Source organism: Lupinus angustifolius, chromosome LG09 (genome assembly GCF_001865875.1).
Source record: "Lupinus angustifolius cultivar Tanjil chromosome LG09, LupAngTanjil_v1.0, whole genome shotgun sequence".
NCBI classification, from domain to species: domain Eukaryota; kingdom Viridiplantae; phylum Streptophyta; class Magnoliopsida; order Fabales; family Fabaceae; genus Lupinus; species Lupinus angustifolius.
In genome coordinates, this window is record NC_032017.1 from 3,326,715 (window position 1) to 3,335,893 (window position 9,179).

The window sequence follows — 9,179 nt, forward strand, 5'->3', positions numbered from 1 at the left end:
TAACTTCAGTTGATCAATACAATGAAATGCAAACTTTCTTTTCTTCTACTATCTCTTAATTTTCGAGTTCTAACAATTGGTATCAAAGCTCCGCAAGAGGCTTGATATAGAGTGATATAGTATTAATGAGTGTGAAATTATACTACATTTGCATTGTATTTTAGGTCATAAATATAACTAGGATTGTTTTTAGCATTTATTTTTCTTTGTTCGGGTTGAGCGGGTGTTTTTTACTATGTTGTGCAGTTTGGACGGAATGAAGCCAAAAAGAGTAAAGATTGAGTGCAAAAAGATGGAATTTGATGTTGAAACAATGTGAAGACCAATTGAAGGGCCAAAAGAAGTCGTGAATGTTATATTCTATTCCTATTTTTTAGATTTGTTTTGTTGGGCTTAGCCCAATATTTTTTAATTAGGATAAATGAAGGTTCTCCCTCAAGAAAAAAACGCTTTACACTTTACACTTTACATTAAAATTCTCTAGTTTAGAATTTGGTATTCTCATCTCCATCATGAGTGAGTAATTCTCTTTATTTCTAGGATTGGGGCTATGCCCTTTTACATTCAATAAACACTTGTTCTTACTTCTATTTCATTGAGTGTTGTTATTTGAATAATTAAACTGAGTTTTATTCGTATGAGTTGTCTAGCTAAAAAATTACACCTCTTAGATACATTGGGAAATGACCGAGAGGTGAACCCAAGTATCTGACCATTTAGTTATTCAAACTAGAATCCTAATTCATGAGAATAGTCTTAGGATTCTCGGGGGTTTCTGGAATTCACCTTGGGTTGCTACGAAGCGATTGGATAGAAAGATTCAAGTAAATTATTTGATTGATAACTGTACCACGAGAGTAGGTGCAACTTCAATTGAGTACACATGTCGAAGCTCGAGAGAGGATGACACATATCAAAGAGCAATTCACCCTCACAACTTAAAGTTCAGGAAAAGGAGCAAAACAAGGATTTGCGAGTGTAAAAGCGGTAACCATTATCCTTGGAACTCTCCCTAAATTAGATTTCAATCCTTTTTAATATTTTCATAATTATTCTTGTCAATTTCTCAATCGTTCTAAATTCAATTTTATTTCCTTATTTGAGTTAAGTATAAATAAATTGTTATAATTAAAGGAATTTTCCAGTCCTCGTTGGATTGATATTTTATTATGTGATAATATAAGCGTGTACTTGCGATTTGCCATATCAAGTTTTTGGCACCTTTGTCGGGGACTGTGTCAAAATTTCTTTAATTCTTAATTAATTCATTACTTTACTCTAGTGTATTAGGTGTTTTCCTTTTTCTTGGTATCTCTGCAGGTTCTCCATTTGGTTTATGCAAAGTTCAAATTACTACTCAGATCCAGAAAAGACTTTCTGTAGAAGAAGACAACAAAGAGAAAGAGCAAGAGAAAAACATGCACGTGTACAAACAATGGCTGAACGAGATGAAAAACCACTTCGCGACTATGCAGCCCCTAATGCTCATAGTTCACGTCCTGGAATAATCCGCCCATCTATTGAGGCAGAGAACTTTTCTTTGCCATATGCTCTGATCCAAATGGTGATGCAAAACCAATTTGGAGGTGGAGCTCATGAAGATCCTAATGCTCATATTAATCAGTTCCTGGAATTCTGTGAGACAGTGAGGATTCATAGGGCTTCTAAAGATGTCATTCGTCTTCGCATGTTTCCATATTCTCTAAGAGACAAAGCTAAGACGTGGTTGAGGAATCAAAATGTTGAAATTCAGGCAAGATGGCGAACTTTGGAGGAAGATATTTTCAGCAAATACTTTCCTCCTTCCAAAACTGTGTACTATAGGCAATTCATCCAAAACTTCAGTAAAAAAGATGGGGAGTCAATTGCTGAGTAATGGGAAAGATTAAATGAGCTAAATGAAGCTTGCCCACTTCATGGTATTCCACCTTGGATGTGGGTTCAGAACTTCTATAGTGGGCTAGACTTTCCATCACAACAATTGTTGGACTCTTCAACACGTGGCGCCTTTATGTGCAAAGGAATTGATGCTGCTTCGAAGATCATAGAGAATGTGGTTTATAATCATCGCCAATGGGAGAATGAGAGGAGAAATCATCCAAGGAGAGACTCTGGTGCATAATATTCAGGAAATCAAATGGAAAATGTAATTTCCACATTGGAGAACCTTTCTCAAAGGTTTGAAAAGCTAGAAAAATATCATGCAAATGTTATTGGGTCTAGAACTGCAACATGTGAGGGATGTGGAGCAAAAGGGAATGAGTGTTCTGAATGCAAACAACTCATTGAACCTATACATGGAGCTTGGGCCAATGAACAACCACAATCGTGCCATTACTATGATTACAAGGAGATGAACAGACAACAATTCAACCCACCATACAGGCAGAACAATCCCAACCTTTCTTAGAGGAGCAACAACACTCTAAATCTTCAATATCAAGATGAGCAAGGTAATAGGAAACCTAAAATATGGTTTCCATAGGTACAATCTTCTACTAGTGATGTCACTCTTATAAAAATAATAGAATGTCGGGAAAAAACACTAGTCAACCTTAATAAATTTTAAGAGGTTCAAATCACAATTAATAAAAATATTTCAAATATATTAAATGATTTGAATTCTAAGATAGAAAACCAGACCATTCATGGAAAAATGTTAGAAACATAAATTACCCAGCAAGCTAGCACCTTTAATATGCAAGCAGAGATATTTCCAGGACAACCATAGAAAATCCAAATAATGAACATTGTAAGGCTATTTAATTAAGAAGTGTGAAGAAACTCAAATATTTTCCACGAACTGAGAAGGATATACAAGTGGAAGAGAAACATACTAAGATACAACTCCATGAAGAGGAACAAAATTCTGAAAATGTGTCTAAGCATGTAGCTCGACCATCATATGTGCCATCAATTCCTTTTTCCTAGAGATTTGCAAAGGCAAAGTTAGAAAAGAAATCTGGGAAATTCTTAGATATCCTTAAGAAATTATATATTGAACTGTCATTCACTAGGGCACTGCAAGAGGTGCCTACATACATGAAATTTCTTAAGGATATTCTATCTAAAAAGAGAATAGTAGAGGATTATGAAACAATTGCTTTAATTGAGAAGTGCAGTGCTTTAATTCAAAATAAATTGCCTCCAAAACTAAAAGATCTTGGTAGTTTCTCTATCTCTTGCTTAATTGGTAATACTAATTTTGGTCATGTTTTATGTGAGCCTCATGCCCTTATCTGTATGTAAAAAATTGGACATGGATGAACTAAAACCCACTACTATATCACTTCAATTAGCATATAGGTCAGTCAAATTTTATATAGGCATCTTAGAGGATGTTCCTAACAAAGTTGGGAATTTTTTTAATCCAACGGATATTGTAATACTAGAGATGGAAGAAAATACACAAATTCCAATTATATTAGGTAGGCCATTTTTTGCTACCTCTAGTGCTATAACTGATGTTAAAAATGGAAAACTTTCTCTAAGCATAGGGGACGAAAATGTTGAATTTGATATTGCTAGATTTATTAAACATCCTTCTCTTGAAGACTCATATTACAGGGTTGATATGCTGAACCAAGTAGTGAAAGAGGAAGTGCCTAAAGTGAAATATGAGAATCTCTTGAAGAGAAGCATGCTGGAAGGTGACACTTCAAATTTTAATGAGGAAGTGGCTGAGGATAGTGATTCTATAAATGCAAGCTCAACACTCCCCTACAACTCGCATGAGGAGAGCTTGAGGATCACACCTAAATCTGATAATTGGGAGAAAGGAAAAGCACCTAAAATGAAAGTAAAAACACTCCCTTCACCCTCACGTGTGAGTTCATGGGATCTCACGTGATGCGGATGGATCAACCATCAAGCTAATGATGTTAAACGAGCGCTTCGTAGGAGACAACCCACGTTGGAGGTACTTCCACTACACCAAATAAAGCCGACCACTAATAATTGATAAATGAGTTGAGGATACTTTCTACCTAACCTGTGAGTTTTCTTTTTCTTTCTCTTATTGTTTGGATTTTACATTGGGGACAATGTAAATTTCTAAGCTTGAGGGGGTTTTGTATTTAGATAGTTCATTCATGTCATGCATATCATATAGATTTTATTTTTTAGGTTGAATATTCAAATTATCATGCATTAGCATATGTTTCATATATCATCTAGCCCGTGCTTTATTCTATATGTTGTCTATCAGCTTTAAATGAAAACTTATGCATGAATGATGATTGCTGATCTATGACCCCCCATTGAAGAAATTTTTTTGTTGATGTATGACACCCATTCAAACAAAACTTTTGATAAAATAATAACATGAAAGACATTATATTTGACAATTGTAAATTAAATTTGGCTAAATACAAGTCTTTGTTTCATAACTTTTGTTGGACGTACCAAATGTGAGAAACTTGGGCCAAACACAATAAGGGTTCTGATTTGAATTGACAATTGCATAAAAACCCTTTCTTTCTTTCATGAGTGCATAATTTTCTATGATTATACATTCTAGAACTTGATTTTTAATCGTTTCAAATTGAAGTCTATTTGTATGCATTAAAATGATAGAGACAATTAGGACTTTTTCTTTTGAATTTCAACCGCTTGCTATAAACATTTAAAACTCATTAGTTTCCCACTTTCGAGCCTGAACATTAACAATTTTTTGTAGCTACTCAAATGAGGGTTTGAGGTAATTTGTGATGTTTGGTTGAAGCAATGTGAAATGTAAAAAAAAAACCATGTGTAGTGAAAGAAACCATAAAAATATGAAGAGGAAAACATTTATCCTTTCTCTTTTAGAAAAATAATAAGAATGAATAAAAAATGAAAAAAATAATATAAAGTATACTAAAGGAGAAATTATTGAAAAAGTATGATGTAAAAAGAAGGGTTGATCGAAAAAGGATCATATGATAAAGTAAGGCTTATTAGAAATACTCATTCTTTGTTTATCTCACCTTAAATCATTAACCTTGGCCACATTACAACCATTTAAAGACCTCTTGATTTTTGCATGCATTCAAATATATGACAATTTGGTCTATAGTCAAGTCTGTGGTAATTTACTTTGATGAAAATTTGAGCGAAATATTATGACCATTAAACACATGAGAGTGATGAGAGAAGAATGACCCTAATTCATCTAGTTGTAATGACTCAAAGACTTAGCTTGAATTAAATTTGTTTATGATTGTCTTGTCTTAATGTCTGGATTGTTTCAAAACTAACATGAGATTGCTTGTTATTTTCGGTCATGGTTTCTATATCATCAATCATGCATGATTGTCAAAGTTAGACATAATATTTGCTTGGGGACAAGCAAGAGATAAGCTTAAGGGGATTTGATGAGTATAAAATTATGCTACATTTGCATTGCATTTAACTTGCATTTTAGGACATAATTAAGACTTTAGGATTTTTTTTAGCATTTATTTCTCTTTGTTCGGATTGAGCAGGTGTTTCTGACTATGTTGTGCATTTCGAATGGAATGGAGCCAAAAAGAGTAGAGATTGAATGCAAAGAGATGGTATTCGGTGTTGATGCTATATGAAAACCAATTGAAGGGCCAAAAGAAGTCATGAATGTTATATTATATTCCTATTTTTTAGATTTTTTTTGTTGGGCTTAGCCCAATATTTTGTAACTATGATAAATTAGGGTTCTCCCTCAAGAAAATAAACACTTTAAACTTTACATTACAATTCTATAGTTTAGAAGTTGGGATTATCTTCTCCATCATGAATGAGTAATTCCCTTTGTTTCTAGGATTAGGGCTATGCCCTTTTACATTAAATAAACACTTGTTCCTACTTCTATTTCATTGAGTGTTGTGATCTGAATCATTAAACTGAGTTTTATCCGTGTGAGTTGTCTGGCCAAAAAATTACACCTCTTAGATACATTGGGGAAGGACCGAGAGGTGAACCCAACTATTTGACCATTCAAATATTCGGACTAGAATCCTAATTCACGAGAGTAGTCTTAGGATTCTCAGGGTTTTCTGGAATTCACCTTGGGTTGCTATGAAGCATTCGATAGAAAGATCCAAGTAAATGATTTGATTGATAATTGTACCACGAGATATGTGCGACTTCAATTTAGTGCATTGTTAAGTGCCAAATTGTTAAGGAAATTTATATGTTTTTGGGGCACTTAGTGCGCATTTATGATGTAACTGCGTAAGATTTCTGATAACTTAGTTAATCTTGTTCTGTTTAGGAAATTTTATGTGTTCATGTTGTTTCAGGATAAGAATTAAGAAAAAAAGGAGAAAAAGGAGAAGATTGGTGCTCCTAAGCACTGCAAGCCTCGCCCAAGCAAGGAGAGGGTCGCCCAAGCCACAAATAAGAGGAAAATCACCAAAAATCACTATTGTCCTTCACCCAAGCGGGGGACTGTCGCCTAAGCGACAATTGGAGCTAAAAAGGTCCTGATTACCTGCATGATCCTCACCGAAGCGAAGGAGCCATGCCCAAGCGAGGGATCCTCGCGCAAGCAAGGTTCTCAGGTCTGAAAGTCTCTTAATTTCTCGCCCAAGCGATAATCTCTAGCTTGGGCGAAGGCTTGGAAGTTGGAACTGGTATTGGCGGTTTCAGAAGTCAGAATGAGGATTCCATTCACTTTTCACAAGCTTTGAGGCATGAAAAACAGAAAGAAACCGAAGGAAAGAAGATAGAAGTCGTGGGAACGATTCTAAATCAGATTTTGTTATATACTTTCATGATTAGAGTGTTGTAATAGCAAGGAGGAGTGACTAGATCTTCGTTGTTGGGATTTTAAATGTAATATTCTTACCTTATACTCCTGGATTCAATTCTAATTTAATTGTTATTTTATTTTGAGAAGTTTATCCCATTCTTAATGCATGAGTTTAATTAGCTATTGAATTATTGTTCTTGGGTTCAAGTTTAATTGGAAAGTTAAATTTGACACCTGATTTGGATTATCTTCCTTCATACATCATTATTTCAGGAACGGATAATGATGTATGAATTGCTTTTACATAGTTTTTAATGCTAGTTAATCAGTCAATTAGCCAAGGAATTGGCAATTGAGTGATTATCTAATGATTTTACATTCAAGGAATTGATGTAAATGAATTGCCGAAAATGTGCATCAAAATCAGTAACTTCGCAAGTTGCTTGGAATTGAATCTATGGATGTCAAAAGGGAAAGATGATGAATTTCGATATCAACTCTTTTAAATTCGTAGTTAACTTTTTATTCTAATTTAACCTTGTTACAATATCATTATCAAACAAATTCATGCAAATAGTTTCTCAATTAATTCTTGTAGGAAATATTGTAAATCCACTCTGCTCCTTGAGGATGATATCCTGGTACTCTACCGGATTTTACTACTTGGACGAAATGGTGCGCTTGTCGTTCCATAAATATATAACAAGGTTTTGGCGCCTTTGCCGGGGAGCAATGAGCGATTTACATTAGTTCTTTATAGAGTTTATTGAGTTTTGTACATAGTTATTCTTTAATTCTTTGTAGTATAGTGTAAACTGTTATGCTAACCTTTGTTGTAGTCTTCTTATTTATGCTTTTGCAAGGTAAATCTAAAGAAGAGCAACTATAATACAATCCATATATTGAGAAGTCTGCTAAAAGTAACCGGAAGAAAGCAAAAAAGAGGAGACAACAAGGTCCTCAGGAAGCAAAATGTAGCTCTGAACCGGCTACAATTTCTACAGTTTCAGAATCTCAGTCATAGAAGATGGAGAATGTCAATAATGCTGCTGATAATAACCCAAGGCCTAATCCTCCAAGGAGGACATTAGGAGATTATGCCATGTATCAAAGTCCTCTGCACTACTCTAGCATTGTGATTCCACACACTGCCAGGACAGTGGAAAACAAGCCTGCATACCTGAATCTAGTCAGTGCTCATCAGTTCACGGGCAAGGACTATGAAGATCCATATGCTCATTTGGATAATTTCTATGAGATGGTGGCTACTATGGGGTATTTTGACACCAAGAGGGAAACTGCATACATGATGTTGTTTCCATTTTCCCTCCTTGGTGAAGATAGGGAATGGCTAAAATCACATCCAACCCAAAACTTGACCAATTGTAGCGATTTGGAAACAAAGTTCTTGACAAGATTTTTCCCTCCGATGAGGTATGTGCATGCAAAGTTTGAAATCTCAACATTCAGACATGGTGCTGAGGAAGCTTTTTATGAGGCATGGGAGGGTTTTCAGATGTTGCTGAGGAAATGCCCCAACCATGGGTTTGAGGATATTGACCAACTAAACATCTTTTGTAATAGGTTGAAACCAGAGACTAAGATGATGTTGGATGTCGTAGTTTGTGGCACCATGATGGCGGTGGATGCTGAGCAAGCCACCAAAATTATTACTGCATTATCTGCTACAGATCGGCAAACTCAATATAATAGAAGGACAATACAAAAGAGAGGGGTGTTGGACTTGAATACTGATGATGCCATTCTAGCTCACAACAAAATTCTGACACGACAGATTAAGGCACTTACAAAGCAAATGCCCAAGTTGCCTCAACAATTGAATGTGGTACAGACTCCATATGTTCATCAATAGGTGCTACAATGCGAGTTTTGTGGGGTGATCATGTTACTGGTCATTGCTCAATGCCTACCAACACACAAGCAGAAGAGGTTTAGTATGTTAATAATCAACCTCGTCATGCTAATTTCCTTAACAACCCTTCGTTTAACAATTAGTTTTCACATGGTTAGAGGGAAAACCGGAACCAGAATCATAACTTTGGGTGGAGGCAGGATGCAGGACCATCTAACAGACAACCACCATATCAACCATCTTATCAGCAAGGCCCACATCCACCATTACATGATAGGAAAACAAAGTTAGAAGAAACAATAGAGAAGTTAATACAAGTCTCTATTTCAAACCAGAAAAATAATGATGCTTCTATTAGGAATTTGGAGACTCAAGTGGGTCAGTTAGCTAAGCAAATGGCAGAACAGAATTCAGATCGACAACAATTCTCCACCAACACTCAAACCAATCCAAAAGAACACTGCAAATCTATCACTACTAGAAGTGGTAAGGTCGTTGGTAAAGGTATTGGTGAGAACTTAGCTGTTGAGGAAGAGGTTTTGAGAGAAAAGTGGTAAGGTCGTTGGCAAATCTATCAACATTCCTTTCATGGAGGCG